Source organism: Rattus norvegicus, chromosome 6, assembly GCF_021556685.1.
Source record: "Rattus norvegicus strain SHRSP/BbbUtx chromosome 6, alternate assembly SHRSP_T2T, whole genome shotgun sequence".
Classification (NCBI taxonomy): domain Eukaryota; kingdom Metazoa; phylum Chordata; class Mammalia; order Rodentia; family Muridae; genus Rattus; species Rattus norvegicus.
Genome location: NC_141539.1, coordinates 86,671,149 through 86,689,490, shown reverse-complemented (window position 1 = coordinate 86,689,490; position 18,342 = coordinate 86,671,149).

Here is an 18,342-nt window from a genome sequence, read left to right as displayed (position 1 = left end):
TATAAATATGTGCTGTAATGCTATTAAATTATGTATTTAAGTTTTTATTAAATTATTTGTCTTATTTAGACCATTGGCTAAGTGATTCTGTTGGAAAGTGTTAGCATAGATTTAGAGAAATGGACAATATGAGCAAATTAAATGTACCTATGAAGATAACAGATAGATACAGTTCTGGTAATATAATGTAGTGCTAGGGTAATAGTAACATGCCACATATTTTCATACAAAATATCAAAACATGATTTTTATTGGTGACCGTTTTAATTTGATTGCAATTATATAAGTGGACATTCAAACCACAAAACTAAGTGTATATATTTAAAAACCTAATAAAACATTGTGCTAAAAGAACAAATGCTAACGATTAAAAGTTATGTTGGAATAGAGTTACTGCAGAGTGAAATAGTGTAAGCAGAATTCCTTGTTTGGAAAACCCATTTTTGTCAACTTTGGTCACCCTCAAAAGTATACTTCACTCAAAACTCAAATGTACTATTTATATAATAAAAACAGTAAATTTATTTGTATAGAGCATTAAAGAAAGTTCAACTTATCATTTTGTTTTTTAAAATAAAATGCATGCTCTTTAAACAGTCGTATTTAATAACATAAATTGATATGTAAAGACTTGAGAGTATATTGATTAAAATAAAATGAATTTACGTGTATTGTTTAAACCCAGATGTTCGGGGTTGGGGATTTAGTTCAGCGGTAGAGCGCTTGCCTAGCGAGCGCAAGGCCCTGGGTTTGGTCCCCAGCCCCGAAAAAAAAAAAAAAAAAAGAAAAAAAAAACCCAGATGTTCTAATCAGAATAAAGGAGAAATTGCTTTGAGTAGCATATTTTATATATTCTAATATTATGTCATATTATTTCTTAAATGAAAAATAAAATGTGAGTACACAGGATTGCAATGTTTTGTACTCTGCTTTACTTCAAGTATTGTATGACATATTACTAATTAAAACATTATTAGGAAATTCATGATTTCTGTTTCAAAGAATGAAATATTCTTGGTAAAATGCACATTTTGTTAAATTATTGAAGTAATAAACTTTTACCAAAGGACTATATTAAAGATTATAAAATGAAATCTGAAAAAATAAGCCTGACTCTCAGCAATTGCAACAATTGCATTATTCCTAGTGGACTTTACTTATGCAACAAATTTCTTTTATTATAACTATTAATTAATAATAGTATTAGTGGCAATAATTTGACATAGGAAACATATCATGAATATTATTCTATATATCTCTGAAGTCCCCACAATGAACATCCTCGAGAAGTTTACACAAATTTTATATACAAATGTGTAATCCCTCTCTGACAACAGAACAAGTTCTTCATGTCAAGCAACATGCTGGTGCTCTTCTGTACACGGGAGATTATTTTACTTTAGTTAAACAGTGTCGCATTCTCTCCACAGAGTTTGCACCTTCATTAGCAAAGGCTTGTTGATAATACCTCAGAGAATTCCCCCTTAAGCATCTTTGTGTTCTCTCTCAGAAACTTCTGCTCCTTTATGAGCTCTAGTAGGCCTTCTGAAACAGGCCAGAAGACTGATTTTAGATCATTTTTTTAAACTTTAAAGTAATATATTATTGTTTGCAATGAAGCCTTGGTTTAGCACTCCAGAGTCCAATGGCCTCATCAATCTTATTTGTCTATACCTATATAGTAATCAAGAGGTTTCTTCTTTTTACAAAGATTCTTTTTATCTGTGAAAATCAGAGTGTGACTAGAACATGACTCAGACAGTGCGTTTAACTTCAACCCAGCCAAAAGGCATGATGCATTGATTTTAAATGACTGCTTTACACATTAACCAGATGGTCACCTTCATCAGGAAGCCTTTGATTAGTGCCATAACAGAGCTGTAATGATACCCAGAGCATCACGGGCAGCAGAAGGAGGAGATGATGGTGAAGAGTTCTTGAAATAGTCCATATGGCAGCAAACATTTATCATTTACTTGCTGGTAATAAGGTTCTGAAAGGTAAAGATAATTGGAGCAATCGCTCTCTCAAGAAAACCCTAAATATGTAGGGGAAATGAAAAAGAAACAATAGTGCAAAATTATGACACTGATGCATTACCTCATGAGAATTCTTAGTTTATTCATGTATATCTTGGAGTAGCATAAAATGAATATATACTATGTAATAGGAATATAAGTAATGAGAAAACCAACACAATTATAATTATTTACATTGAGACACTAGCTCCATTTCTGTATAGTTCCCCTATTACTTTCATCTTTATCTCTCTTTTACTATTTTTTGCTTGTTTTAACATGACTTGTATCTTCTGATAATTCTGAGAAGTCTGCGAAGTCTTAGTTTATTTTAGAAAACTGTAATGCTCAGATCAGGAAACACATGGACAACTAAATTGTTGGGAGATGGCAAAATCAGGAGTTTTAATGAAATCCCAAAGCAAACAGTAATTGGCAAATTGTAAGAAAAATTTGAATTGATAGGAGAGGGTTTCTACTGTGATTAGTTATACATTGTTATCCATAAATTCTTTCGATTTCATGGATGAAGGTCAGGAATTTTCCCAAAGTTCATCAAAAATTTCAGCATCAATGTATAGACACCCAACAAAGCTATTCAAAGATTAAGATTAGTTGTAAATACTTCAACTTCCACATAGCTAAAGTCAGAATTTGAATATGGCATGTGTCCATCCATTAGAAATGTTCACATCATCCTCAAATTATTTTCACTCACCAACAGCTTCTGTAAGCCTGTTGTTTATAGAGCACAACAACCTCTGTGAAAAATAAGCAATTGCTAATTGCAAGCAATATTGACATTCTCACAGAATCATCTACTTTTTATTAGACATTGTACACATCTTTTGACTAGAAGTTGTATGCTTTCTTTTTTCCTGGTGTACTTCATTAAGTTTTTCATTTTTTATTGCAAATTTTTTATTTACATTTCTTTTATATTGGATATATTTTTATTTACATTTCAAATATCATTTACTTTCCCAGTTTCCCTGGCATAAGTCCCCTATCAAATACCCCTCCCTTTCTTCTTTAAGAGCATTCCACTCCCCAACCGTACCCCCTAATGACCCCCCTGACATTCCCCTACACTGACAGTACAGCCTTGGCAGGACCAAGGGCTTCTCTTTCCATTCGTGCCCAACAAGGACATCCTCTGCTACATTTCCAGCTGGAGCCATGGGTCAGTCCATGAATAGTCTTTTTTTAATAAAATATTTTATTAATTGTTTAAAGAGTTCACACATGTATGAAGGATGTTTTGACCATAATCACACTTCTCTACCTCCTTCTAACGTTCCTGAGAGTATTTTGGTAGCAGTTTAGTCCCTGGAAGCTCTGGTTGGTTGGCATTGTCATTATTAAGGGAATAACATTTGAAATGTAAATAAGGGAGATATTTATCTCGTTCATAAAGTCCTCTATCATCACCATAAGATGTGATTTTAAATACAAATCTTGTTTACCAGTGTGTTTGGATATCCAGTATTTGCTTTGGTGGGAGACCTAGGCTCCGATGATCCCAAGTAGTCTTGGTTTCTTTTGCTTAGCTTCCTGTGTTTACCTTTAGCCACCAGGTTGTCTTTGGTATTAGTTTGTCTTGCTGTCTCTGATAGTGGATTGACCATTCTGCAGACCTGTGTGTCAGCACTCCTGTAGACCTGTATTCTTTCAGCAGGATATGGAAACAGCTGCTCCTGAGTTTGTATGACTGGAAGCCTCTGGGTAGGTTGCTTGGCACAGAAGAGTTGGTCTTACCTCTGCTCTCAGGTATGTAGGCACTCCCGGAGACTAGCTTTCAGATCTTGGTACAGGCAAAAACCAGAAAATCCTGCCCCTGACTGCTCCTAGGTCCCTATGCCCAGAGGACACAGATGGCTCTAGGCAGTTTACTCTTGGGTCAGGAATGTGGGCAAAAAGTTCTTGTTACGTCTGCATTCTCAGGATTGTCCATACTTCTGAGGGTCCAGCCTTCTTCCCAAAGGGATTTGGGAGCAGGGAGCTATGGGACCTTTTCACTTCAGTTCTGGTCACAACAGGAACCAGCAGGTTCCTGCGGCTTACTGCTCCTATATTCCTTTATCCAGAGGCCACTATGTAGGTTCCCCTTGTGTCAGGAATATGGGGAGAAAGTAGTTGTCTCCTCTGAGTTTCAGGATTTTCTGCACTTCTGAGGGTCCACCGCTCTCTCCCATGGGATTTTGGTATAAGGAACTGGGGTCCCTTATATACATTTCAAACGTTATCTTCTTTCCAGGTTTCCCATCCATAAATCCCCATCCCATCACCTTCCCCTTTCTTCTATGTGTGTGTTCCTCCACCCAACCATCCACCCCTTCCTGCCTCTCTGCCCTAATATTTCCCTACACGGGGGTGATGGCGTGGAGTCTTGGCAGGACCAAGGGGTTTTCTTCCCATTGTCTTCCCATTGGTGCCCATCAAGGCCATCCTCTGCTACATATGCAGCTGGAGCCATGGGTCTATCCATGTATACTCTTTGGTTAGTGGTTTAGTCCCTGTGAGCTCTGCTGGTTGGTATTGTTTTTCTTACAGGGTTGCAAACCCCTTCAGCTCCTTCAGTCCTATCTCTAACTCCTACAGTGGAGACCTGTTCTCAGTACAATGGTTGGCTGCAAGCTTGTATTGTGTCATTCATTTACTTTCCTTATAAAACAATGTTACATAACATTTTTTAAACTTTTTTTCCCATTTCTTTTTAAATTAATATATCCACATTATGAAGGTATTTGATAAAATTCAAATTTGTACACAATATTTTATCTTCTTTTGTAATTTTTTAATTATTATTTTTTACAGTCCATACTTTGTCCCCCTTCCAGTCCACCCTCTGAAAGTTCCACATTCAATAATTCCATACATCTTCCCCCCTGTCTCCAAGAGGATGTCCCATCTATACTCCCACTCCAAAAGACCTCTCCGGTCCCTGGGGCCTGAAGTCTCTTGAAGGTTAGGTGCATCTTCTCTCACTGAGGCCAGACCAGCAGTCCTCTGTGGTCCATGTGTTGGGGGCCTTATTACAGCTGGTGTATGCTGCCTGGTTGGTGGCTCACTATCTGAGCAATCTCTGGAGTCCAGGTTAATTGAGGCTGCTGGTCTTCCTATGAGATTACCCTTTTCCGCAGCTTCTCCCAGCTTTTCCCTAATTTAACCACAGGGATCAGCAGGTTGGATATAAGTACTGGCATCTGACTATTCCAGCTGCAGATACTATTCAAGAGGGCAGTCATGATAGGCCCCTTTTTGTGCACACTCCATGGATTTATTAGTAGTGGCAGGCTTTGGGGTCTCCTTTTGAGAAGGATCCCTATTTGGGCATATCAGTGGATCTCCTTTTCCTCAGCTTCTTCTTCATTTTTGTCCCTGCATTTCTCTGACCCACACAGCAACAGTTTTGCGTCAGAGTTTCTGACTTGGGATGGTAACCCCATCCCTCCACTTGATGCCCTATGTTTCTACTGGTGGTAGGCTTTATAAGTTCCCTTTTCCCACTATAGAGCATTTCATCTAAGGTCCCTCATTTTGAGTCTTGAGAATCTCTAACCTTCCAAATCTCTGGTACATTCTAGAGGGTACCCCCACCTCCGACCTTTTGAGATTGCCTGTTAAAATAATTGTTGATGGCCCTCAGGGATTCAGTTCTGTTCCGCCCACCAAATACCTGATCATGTTCTCCTCTTCCCTTCCCTGAACCTTTTGCCACCCAGATTCCTCCCTCCTTCTGACCCACCTGTGATCGCATTATTTTCCTTCCCAAATGGCATTGAGGCATTCTTACTTGGGCCCTTTGGTTTGTTAACCTTTCTAAGTTTTGTGGATTTTATCATGGTTATTCTCCACTATATCTATTATCCTGAGGTTTGATCTCACTGTGTCCTGGATTTCCTGTATGTTTTGATCTTGTAGCCTTTTCTGTTTTACATTATCTTTGACAGTTGTGTCGATGTTGGAATCTTCTGCTCCTGAGATTCTCTCTTCTCTCTCTTGTAGTCTGTTGGTGATGCTCACATCTCTGACTCCTGATCTCTTTCCTAGGATTTTTATCTCCAGGGTCATCTCCCTTTTTTGGTCTTACCTCTGGTCTCGGGTCTAAAGTTGCTCCTCAGAGTCAGGTTTCACCTCTCAGTGAGGGCAGCAACCAGAAGGCCTGCCCTGCCTTCTCTTGGGACCCTGTGCATAAGGAGTTCAGATAGTGATAGGCAATTTCCTCTAGAGTCAGAAATGTGGTCAGAGAGTAATCTCTGGCTTCCCAGATGTGTCTGCCCCTCTGAAGTCTAGCTCTCCCTCCCATGGGATTTGGGTGCAGGGAGCTGTTTGACTGGGTCCCTTCAGATCCAGGCAGTGTCTGGACCAAAGCATTGAGTGCCCCTAACTTCCTGTTCCCAGGGGCCCAATACAGTTTCCTCTTGGGCCAGGGATATGGGCAAGGGTGGGCAGTACTGGCAGCCTCTCCTGCCCTGCAGTCTCAGGAGTGCCCACCTGTCTGGGCACTGAGCTCTCTCTCCCACGAGGTTTGGGAGCATGGAGTTGTGGCTAATATCAACTTATTAGTGAGTACATATCATGCATGTCCTTTTGGGCATGAGTTACCTCACTCAGAATATTTTTAGTTCCATCCATTTTCTCGCAAATGTCATTATCTCCTCATTCTGAGTAGTATTCCATTGTGTAAATGAACCACATTTTCTGTATCCATCCTTCTGTCATGGGACATCTGATGATTTCCAGCTCCTGGCTATCATAAACAAGGCCACTATGAACATAGTGGAACATGTATCCCTTTGTCATATATTAATAAACAGTTATGAGGTATATTGTGATTGTCAAGTCAAACCCATCATGTAATCTTAAAAGATGAGACTGGTAAATTTTTGTTTTAATTTTCTTCATCATACTTCTTTGATGCCCTTTTATGAGTAAGTCTGCACTAAGTCTATGCTTTAATATTCATGAATAAATTCCTGGGAATGTAATTCCTGGCTATGGAATATATATGTGCAGCTTTATAATAATTTGCAAATTATTCCCTAAAGATGTAAAGCATCACGGATTCATACATGCAATGTAAACAAAATTTAACATCCACATTACAAATATTCAAAATGCCTATATTAAGCTTACCATGTCTTTCAGTTTTGTCTAGATGTTCAGAGAGCTATCTGATGGTTCATCATGACTCTCTTTTTCATGTAATATGTAATGAAATGAGGACATTTGGACTAATAGCTTTGTAAAGATTGCTCTCAACTGGTTTTTAACTGTATATTGAATCATTTATCTTTTAATTGCTTGAATTACATAGGTAGAAGTATTTTCATACATGTCATTTTGATATTTCAATTTGACCTATATTTTGTTTCTTATGTTCCTAAATGTACCTTCTAATCAAACAAAAATTGTATTTCTTCATTGATGACTTTTAATTTATCTGTTAATATTTGATGCAATATTTGATAGTGACTGTGCAAATCCTGAGTTATATTAAATGTAATGACATTTTATGCATCTCAAGGTCACACATATATCCATATCTATTTTATCCCAGATTAATAGATGAACTATTGCATTTATGACTCACTTTCAGTTAATTTTGGGTTTATTGTATCAACTAGAAAGAAGCTTCATCTATATTCATAGAATCCTGTGCTATTTTAGTACTTCTTTATTGCACTGTTTTATTTTGGATTGATTCCAAATATACAATCAGGGTAAAGATGAACTCATTAAATGATCTGAAATGTATTTTAATGCTTATATTTTTATAATTAGTATATAATTACATTTTTGAAGGTTATCAGTTAAATGATTTGATTTAGGGATTTTTGTTATGGCTTCCTTTTGTAGAATATTTTGAAATAAAAATTCAGTTTCTTTAATAGATACAGCAATAGGAAGACTTTTCATTCTTGATTCTATACCTTACTATATAATTCCCCAAAACTTGCCTGTTTTATAAATCTGAGATCCAGTATGTGTGTGTGTGTGTGTGTGTGTGTGTTTGTGTGTGTTCCTGTGTCTGTGTGTCCTTGTATTCATGTCCTTGTATTTTAATATCTGTGAAATAAGTATGATGAATGATTCTCCCATTCTTTATGTATTCAATTTTTATCTTCGATATAGCAACAGTTTCAACAAACTGTTAAAACACTGTATTTTGGCTTCATTAATTTTTTCCATTACCTCTTCCTCTTCATCTGGATTTCCTAAGTGCATAGGGGAGAAATTTGACAAGGTAATACATTTAGGGCTGAGTGTTCTAAGAACTCGCTCAGCATAATGTCTGACTATTAGTCTATATGTTCCCTCCCATTAAATGTAGAAGGAAACATTTGATAAGGGCTGTGCAAATCCTGATTTATAAGTAAAGCAGATGTCATTAGAAGTCATTTTGACGGTACTCTGTGTTTTATTTTGCTTGTTTATCAGTGTAGCATTTGGTTTTACCCAAGTCCCTTGGTAATCTAGTCTAAGATTTTTGGTCACCAAACCAATGTCAGAGAAAGGTTCCATCTCATTGAATGGGGCTTAAATCCAATCAGATATTGAAAAAAGCCATTAGCTTTTTTCTACCTTTGCATTATAACATTTTGCTGTCGTTTCTTCAATGTAGACCAAACAGTTTGAAGTTGGAATGGCATATATCTTTCTCTTTTGCTAATATGAAGAATACTTTCCAGTACCTAGAATTAGGAATGAAGACTCAAGACACCAGATTGACTTCTCAATATTCAGGAAGTTGTACAGGCATTGTTCCTAGCAATAGAGCCATTCTATCATTTTGACTAGAACATCCTCTAGTCTTGCAAAGACCGGATTTTGGGAGAGTTCTTATAGGACCTCCTTTGGTTAAAAACCCAATTAGATATAACCCAACCTGGGTACAACATGTTTCATTTGGCGATAAGAGATGGCCAGCTGTAACTCTATTTACCCAATTATTTATTGAGGATGTAGATTAAGGAAAAGACTAGCTTATTTCTGATGGGAATAAAACTTGTATAGTCACTGTGAAATTCAATGTGGAACTTCCTCAGGAAGATGGGAATCAATCCACCTCAAAATTCAGCTGTACCAGTCTTAGGTATCTACTCAAAATAAAAAATAAAAAAAAAAAAACACTTCTTCCTACTCCAAAGACATTTGATTACTCATTTCCATTTGTGCTGCAGTTATAATAATCAAAAAAATTGAAACAACCTAAATGTCTTTCAACAGAGGAGTTTATAAAGAAAATTTCAGGTAAATGGGGAAAAAAGAAAAAAAAATTCTGAGTGAAGAAACCTAAATTCTGATAGACAAGTATGGTATGAATTTGCTCCTATATGTCTATGTACTAATAGTAATGATAACCATGCTACAATCCCTAAAACCATGTTGGTCAACGGATGTGAACTGAATATTCAGAAACAAATTCACATACCAATGTATACCAGATAATTTGTAAAGAAGCAAAGACAAAAATCCCATGAAGGGTGCGAGAGGAACAACTTCTTCAACTGTGTAAAGTGAGTGGCTATATATTGAAGAATCCAAATAGATCCATACTTACCACATAGCAAGAAACTCAACTCCAAATGAATCAAAGATCAAACCATGATATATAAAGCATTTATTTATATGTGTGCTCTATAATCTAACAGATGTATAAAATAAAATGACCCTTCCTAGAAATCAAAATTATAAGGTCCACAAATGTACATATCTAGAATATTATGCCTAACCTATCTTGATCAATATTTAACCCTAAAATTATGTGTGTCACATGGAAAGCCATATTCAATTTCTTCTTTTATATTTTGTAACTAATTCACAACCAAAATAAAAAACATTATCAGAATAATAAATTTTGCCATTATTCTTACCAAAAAGTGAACACAGAGATTTGAAATTATAACCTCTTTTTCATTCGCTACCATAGTACCATTTGTTGTCTCAGTAATATTATATAAGGGGATTCACATTGTCATTTGGCTGAAATCAGAATTTTTATTTACTTTCTGAGTCAAAATTCTGCTTTGTACTGCTTTGATATGCCATGTTTTTATTTTACAGACTGTAAAATTGGTTTTCATGTATAGTGTTTTTTATGTTTGACTATCTACATGGGACCTGAGTTTAACTACTTTTTTGTATATTTCTGTTTCAAATTTATTTGTATCATCACTAGTTTCCTGAAACCATGTTTGGTTTCATAATAGTAAAAAAAAAGTTCAGTTTATGGTACACTGATTAACTTAAAATTATTGATGGGTAATTTTCTTTAAATTAGAAAAGATGCTATATTACTTCTTCAGATATGTAGTTTTTTTAAGTCTGTATCTTTTTGAATCTCCAATTGTATATGCACTAGAGCAACCAACACTAGCCACAAAGTCATTAATTTAGTTATTTTTGTGTGTTTTCAATGTTTTCCTTTTTGCCTTGAATTTGGATAATTGCTATGAATGCCTTTTCAAGTTAATTGTTATTGACTTCTCAATTTTCTACCCAGGTAATAATTCCACCCTGTACAACATTTATCGCTGGTATTTAGATACTACTTTTTTATTCTATTTTGAATCTTCTTCTGTTGTTTTCATTAAATTCTCAAACACATTCACAATCTTTGTAATTATGAATCATTATTTTATATTAGCATTTCTCTCTTTGTGGTCAATAAAATTTGCAGCTTATTATCTTATATGCAATACATGATTGACTAATCCATATTATTGGTTTAATCTTCCTGCTGTCAAGTAAATGGTCTATATAATTATCATGTTATTTTGGCAGCTGTGAGCATAAGTGACTCACAAGTCAGCCTGACTTCCAGGAAATATTAGTAGTTTGAAAGCTCAGAATCATCATGCCTAGACGTTTATTCTGTGCTTGAATTCACAAATATGCACAATGGCATCCATTTAGAGACTCAGAGAGTTTGTTACTGACTTTTGTTACTGACTATTGATATTTCCCTTTTCCAGAACTCTGTCAAGTTTCTCACTACAGCACTTTTTTGTGGATTATCGTCATTGCTAGGCTATGGGTTCATCTCCCTGCTTTGCTTGTCTGAAAACCACCTCCAGCCAGAAATCAGGACACTCCAGGTCCTGTATAATTTGTTTCTATTCGTTCACTGATATATTACATACAGCTTTTTAGTAGCTATAGATTTTTTAACCAAAATTTGTCATGAACCAAATTTTCAGAATTTCTGAACAAGAGGAGTATTACTTTTATCAGCATAGTATAAATAAAATTTGTATTTCTCTTAAGAGGATTTGACAAAGATCTGGACCAATATTTGCTCTAATGAGGTATGCTCAGAGTCTTTATGCTTGGGAGGTGTGAACAGGAGGCTTAGGAGCTCAATGTCAACCTCTATTGAATAGGAAGCTTGAGGTCAATTTGGATTATATAAGAAGCTATCTTAAACTAACCAACTATCTTAAACTTACTTAAAAATCTTGATATAATTAATAGAAAAATATATTCTAACATAATATTTCATTTTGCCTAATCTCTAAAAGTAATCGTATTTTCAGCAATATTCATTGATGTAGTAGACTATACTTTCTAGGAAGATATAAATGATCGGTAACAAAGAAAGCTTTGGTGTCACAAAACTAAGAATTAATAATAATTACAACACATTCACAATTTTATTCAGCCACTTAATTGTAGTACTGTCAAAAAATTATTTGAGATGTAAAATGTAACAATGAAAATAAGAAAAATATATTTAAACCCATGCTGTGTGCATTCTTTTGCAATATTGAGAAAATAGAGAACTTAACAAATAAGTGAATCCTATTTTTGAATGTTAATAAATTCTAATGAAATATAAGGCAGGGAAATGGCTGATGAATGGAGTTGAAGTTAACTATAATCAGCAGAGGTTACCTAAATGATATCTGATAGAAGGGATGATTTCCCAGAGGAAAACTTGAGGGACAGGAGAGCGTATAAGGAAATATGGGTAAGAAAGTAGTAAGGGGTGAGATGTAAAATGTTAGGAAAGCAAGAGGCTCCCAGGACCCAACAGGAATAAAATTAGTTGAAATACCCAACAAAGGGAGGGAGAACCTGGAGAGAACATATCCAGAGGTTAGGCAAGGCTCACAGTTGGGGTAGGGGGCACCCACTCACCTGCAAATTTTTAATCCAGAACTCCTCCTCTCTAAAGGAAATACAAGGACAAAGTGTGGAGCAGAGACTGCCCTACTCGGGGACCTATCTCATATAAAGACAGCAAACTCAGACACTATTGCTGATGCCAAGAAGTGCTTGCTGACAGGAACCTGATATGGCTGCGTCCTGAGAGGCTCTTCCAGATTCTGACAAATATTGATAGGATGTTTGTAGCTAACCATTGGACTGCATAAGGGGACCCCAATGGAGGAGTTGGAGAAAGGACTGAAGGAGCTGAAGGGGTTTGCAACCTCACAGGAAGAACAACAATATCAACCAACTAATCCCCCAGAGTCCCCAGGGACTAAACTACCAACCAAAGAGTACACATGGAGGGACCCATCGCTCCAGCTGCATATACAGCAGAGGATGGCTTTGTCGGGTTCAATGGGAGGCTAGGCCCTTGGCCTTGTGAAAGCTTGATGCCCATGTAGGAGAATGTCAGGGCAGTGAGGAGGGTATGGATGGGTGGGTTGGGGAGCACTCTCACAGAAGCAGGGGGAGCAGGAGGGGATAGAGGATTTTCAGAGGAGAAAACGGGAAAGGGGATAACATTTGAAGTGTAAATAAATAAAATATCTAATAAATAAAAGGATAACAGTGGAGTGAAGAAAGGGCAGCCTATAGATATCTGACTCATCTTGTTATTTACTGTAAGTGAGGTGAAGCTACCCTGAAGTATTTTTATTACATGAAGAAGGAAAGTCATGTTTTGTTTTAAAGCATATTCATAGATGTAGTATTTTAAAGATAGAATATTTCCACACCTGTAATAAATATACGTTGTTGAACAATTTACAAAAAAGTAGAATTTTTTCTTCTCACAATGTTAGAGCTTAGAAAGCGCGAGTCTATATTTTATAATCTGGCGAAGTTTGCTCTCTGTTCTTACAGTGCTGTTTTAATAATACAATTTTTGGAGAGGAGGAAACGTTAGCTTTCACGTAGCACTAAGTACACAAAACTCATTAATTATTCTTTATGTGGACCTTGATTACATTTAGTAGGGAACCCTCAAGACATATCTACCTCCTGTAACTCAAGCTCTTACTCCTTATACATTATCTACAGTGCTCCATACTTTGGTTTGGAGGAAACATTTAAATACAGTGGTCTAAGCAGACAGCATCCAGTAGAGGAAGATATAATAATAGCTCAATATAAATTGATTTATTATATAAAGATAGCAGTGAAGGTACTTAAATAACCGAATTAAAGATACACTGTATAACTTCCTACAAAAACTAGGTATATCTTACACCAAAAAATATACATAGTTATATGCATAGTTATTCCTTTTTGTCATGTAGAGATCCCTATAACTGCTTAACATAATGCTTTAAGTATATATTATGTGATAAATTGCATGAATTTTAAAGCAATTATTTAAATGGTATGAAAAATTAAAACATAAATAAAATTATGTCCTTAATAGACAAATGAGATATGTGTATTGAGTTTCACTATTTTAAATTTATGCCTCACAAAAAAAGCCATTAAAATGTAAAAGATAAGAGAAAAATATTTTTACAAGCATCATCACAGATAAGACAACAACGTGAGCATTCTTAAATAGTACAGTACTAAAATTTAAAGATTGGGTATCTGGAAGCTAAAAAAATACACAATAATTCATATATATATATATATATATATATATATATATATATATATATACAGGATCATAATTCAAAGCATTTGAGATTTCTGTGATATATTATTTTCCCCTTATTAATTAACCTTCAAAGTTCAGATTCTATATGGAGTTAGAAAGTTCCTGAATAAAAGTAGACTCTTCCAGTGATAAATAATAAGACAGATTATTTAATTATTATGTACATATTATAGTTCATATCTATTCATCCTAAACTACCTAAGGATTCATGCCATGAATATTTTTGACTACTTATTAGTGCATCAAAGCTTCTCCTAAAAGTTGGGTCCCATATTTCATGCAATAGTGCACTTTTCTCTCAGTGAATATGAAGGCATAGATTTACTAGTTAAATTCATATTTCTTATTCATTGGCTGTGCCTAGCACAGTAATTGTAGCTAATAACTGCTCATGTAATCTTGTGACTCATTACATTACTCATCCCATATTTCATAATGAGTCTATGTAAATAATTAAAGAGACACATTATGTCAAATAAAATTAGTAAAGTAATGCATCAAACATTTTATTGTAAGTGAAGAAAATTCAAGAATTATCTGTTTACATTCCTAGAACATGAAATTTGATATAAAATATAAATGATGCATTTACCATCTAATTTTGTAGCATTATGAAAATAAACTTTTAAGTTTATTTTGTCAATTATATAATATACTAAATTATCTTGATTCTATAACATACAATATATCATAATATATATATTTAAATATAGTATAGTTTGTACCATTCCTATATACATTTATATCATGTCGATGATATTTATATTTATTATAGTATTTTTGTTGTTTATGGAAAGATTGGACATATCATATGTCCTAACACATAAATTGCACAGAAAAGAAGACAGAAAAACTTTGCTGGGTGGTGGTCAGAATCTTTTATAAGCCAATATTCTATTTGCCTCTAATGTGACATAATGCAAGTTATTGCCTTACTTTATGAACATAATATTTAATAGTTTGATAATAATCAATCTTAATATTTATTTATTAATTAATATATTGTCAGAATCCACAATAAAGTATTTGTATAAATATTTAATTTTCATTGATAAAAATGCATATTAGAACTTCTGAGAAACATATTGACAGTCACAGTATCAAATGAGATCTGCTCCAGGAGTAAAGCACATATGGATGTAGGGACTATTCTAAAATTTATTAACTCTTTAAAATTGGGAAAATATCATAAGTTCATGCTAAATCTAGATTTAGTAAGCTTCATCATATATCCTTATTATTAAAACTATACATATGAATATATCACAAATATCCAATTCAATGTATGACTCAGTGAAATACATGTACAAATATTTAATCCTAATTGTGGTAGTAGGCTGAATGCTAAAGGTATACACTGTCTTAGATGATTATCAGATTTGTTTTAAATTTTTAAAAATTTTTCAAAGAATTTAATTAAAAGTCGTTGTGATTTGTTATATTTCCTTTAAGCATTTATTTGCATAATCTGAATATTGATATCATGCTACAAATAATGTGTAAACGTGAGATTATCAAAATCACTTTGTGAAAATACAACTGATTAATAAATTATATTTTTCAACCACAATTTATTGTATAAGAAGAGCTTCTGAATTTCTGTGTAAATATATCACAGCACCAAAATTTATGCAGTTGTTGCTGATAAGATATCACTCAGTTTGATGTGTATTAATACTTGGTATGAGAAATATAGTTACTTTTTAAATGAATATCCTTTTCTTATTTGAGCATCAGAAAAGCCATTGAAGTACTTTTTCATCCTTTATGAATCTCTATAATTTTCACCAGTAACAATCAATATTTATATAGCAGCATATCATCTTTCTTTGAATTAGTGGTCCCAAATTAAACTATTAGTTTTACATAGTTCACAGGGAACATTTTTTATTAACTAAATAACTGCTACATTCCATGGTTCCTTATATTGAATAATTCTGCTATGTTTAAATTAAGTTTTACAAAAACTTTCAATGTCAGAAACATGTAGTGATTTTTAGTCCGAGGAGAAATTCTTCATTAATTTTTGTTTGTTTGGTTTTTGTGGAGATCTTATAGAGGTGTTAGAACTAGCTAGTAGACCAAACTGGCCTCAAACTCTCAGAGCTCCAACTATCTGTGCCTCATCCATGTTCGGATTAATGGTATGTACCACCAGATCCAGAACAAGAGAATTCTTACTTGTACTTCATTTGGATTGCACCTACATATCAACTGCAGGTGAATTAGTTGGTTATTCGGACATCAAAGGTAACATCTGAAACTTGGATTTTAACATTAATTTTCAATTTTTAATAGTTCCTTGAAGAAGTTACTTACTAGGGTGGAGACACAAATTATCTAGCATGAGCATGGAGAACCTTACAGCACCAAAAAGTTATATATATATATATATATATATATATATATATATATATATATATATATCCTACTCATCATGTACATGAAAGTCATAGGATCCAAATAATGTATTTTTCTCAGTAAAGAAAGAGTGGTATAATGATTTTACAGTGATTTTACTCTTTACTCTATACTGCCTTGAAAAATAGCATTTACAATGTGGAGGCAATCCATTATGACAGAAGAATTATTGTAAGTTTTATAGACATATTTCCCAATAGGAAGGAGCATTATTACTACAATTACCTATGAGAATGATTTTAGTAACATGTTTTAAACCATATGTAGGGTAGAAAGGGAATATATTTGATTTTTACAGCAGAAAACTTAACAACCAATGACTTAGTCAAGATACCAAGGTCATATGTATGGATATGACTATCTATACATAATATCATAACAAAATATAGGCCTATCATGACTGTTGATGAGTGGTCCTGTAAATGCATCTTCTAGTTGGCTGACAAGTCCTGCAGACAGATCATCAATTGTAACAAGTTCTGAGGACATATCATCAATGGTGACAGGTCCTGTAATGCGCCATCAATGTGACACATTCTTTAGACAGATCAGTGTGTTTACAAGAACAATGACCAAAGTTTTAAATAATCCAAATAAAACATACGATTTAAAATATAATTTAACATTGGTTTATTTTACATTAATAAATCATGATAACTGAATGCTTAGAAAAAAGGCTAGGATTCCATTAGCCACAGAGAGTTGGATAAGTTTATACTACCAAGCATGAACTTCCTCTCAGTTGAATGACCCTTAGGTCTAGTTAGATAGCTAGTACTTAAGCCTAATATGTAAATGCCCCTATTGCATCACTGGGGCTCTCCTGGCTGGTTAGTCACTGTTGTTGTTCATTGGCATTATAGGTAGGTAGGCATACTCAAAGTTTTTTCTCCTTTGGCAACTTGGAGAGCAAATTCAGATACGATGAGAACCTGTTTTCAGTGATAAGGTTTCCAGGTAAACAACAAATCAATTACTGCAAGTCCTGTGACTTAAGTGTGTGGTGTCTTCAGTTCTTGGGTTTTACCTTCAGTTTCTGGGAGGCAACCAACATCAATGGCAAGATTCTATATAATTCTTGAAGTCTCTTGGACTTTACTGAGCAGTAACTTGAAAGATTTTCCTTGCCCTGCACTGGGAGTTTGATATTGATAGCCTATACCTCTTGGAACTCTTATACCCCAACTACATGTGTGTGTGTATGTGTGTGTGTGTGTGTGTGTGTGTGTGTGTGTGTGTGTGTGTACACATACATTCATATAGATTTTACATATATTTTTGCTATATTTGGGGGTTTGTTTGTTTCATTGATTTCACATAAATATTGAAAATCCACTTATATATAGCCTTTTCAAACGTGTGCTTTTATTTATCCTCAATCCTCTCTTGATTTCAGTTTTCTTTTCTTCCCCTCCCCAGTTAAAGCTCCCTCCCCACTCTTTTGCAATAGCACATGTGTCCTATCCTTCCTCCATACTTCATTTCTGAGTTCCAATTATTTCAGTTTCTCTATACATGGTTTAGAATTAGCTCCACAAATAAGAATATACAGCATTTATCTTTCTGGTTTGGGTTACCTTATTCAGTATTTCCTAGTTCTATGCATAGACCTGCAACTTTTAATTAGTTCCTTTTTTAACAACAGAATAAAACTCTAGTTTATCTATTACATACTCATGTTCTATCCTCAGGTGGTAGGTCATTTGGTTTTTTTCCCTTTCCTCATTTTTGTGAGTAGAGTACCAGTGAACATGTCTGATTATGCGTGGCATTGGATATCTGTTCTTTTAGCTCATGGAGCCTAAAATAGAACCTGCTCCAGCCACTTTCTGATACTTGTAGAAATCATAACCCTATCAAAAAATGTACCTTGTACCTACTGGGGAGTGTTGCCCTCACTTCTCATTAGAAAGCTTCTGCCCATAGCCAATTGAGACTATTATAGAGAATGACAGGTGTTCAAAATTCCAGAAACCATTAACTATAAGGTGTCTACCTTCAACCGATATATTTACAACATTAGTCCTACATGCAGGCTCA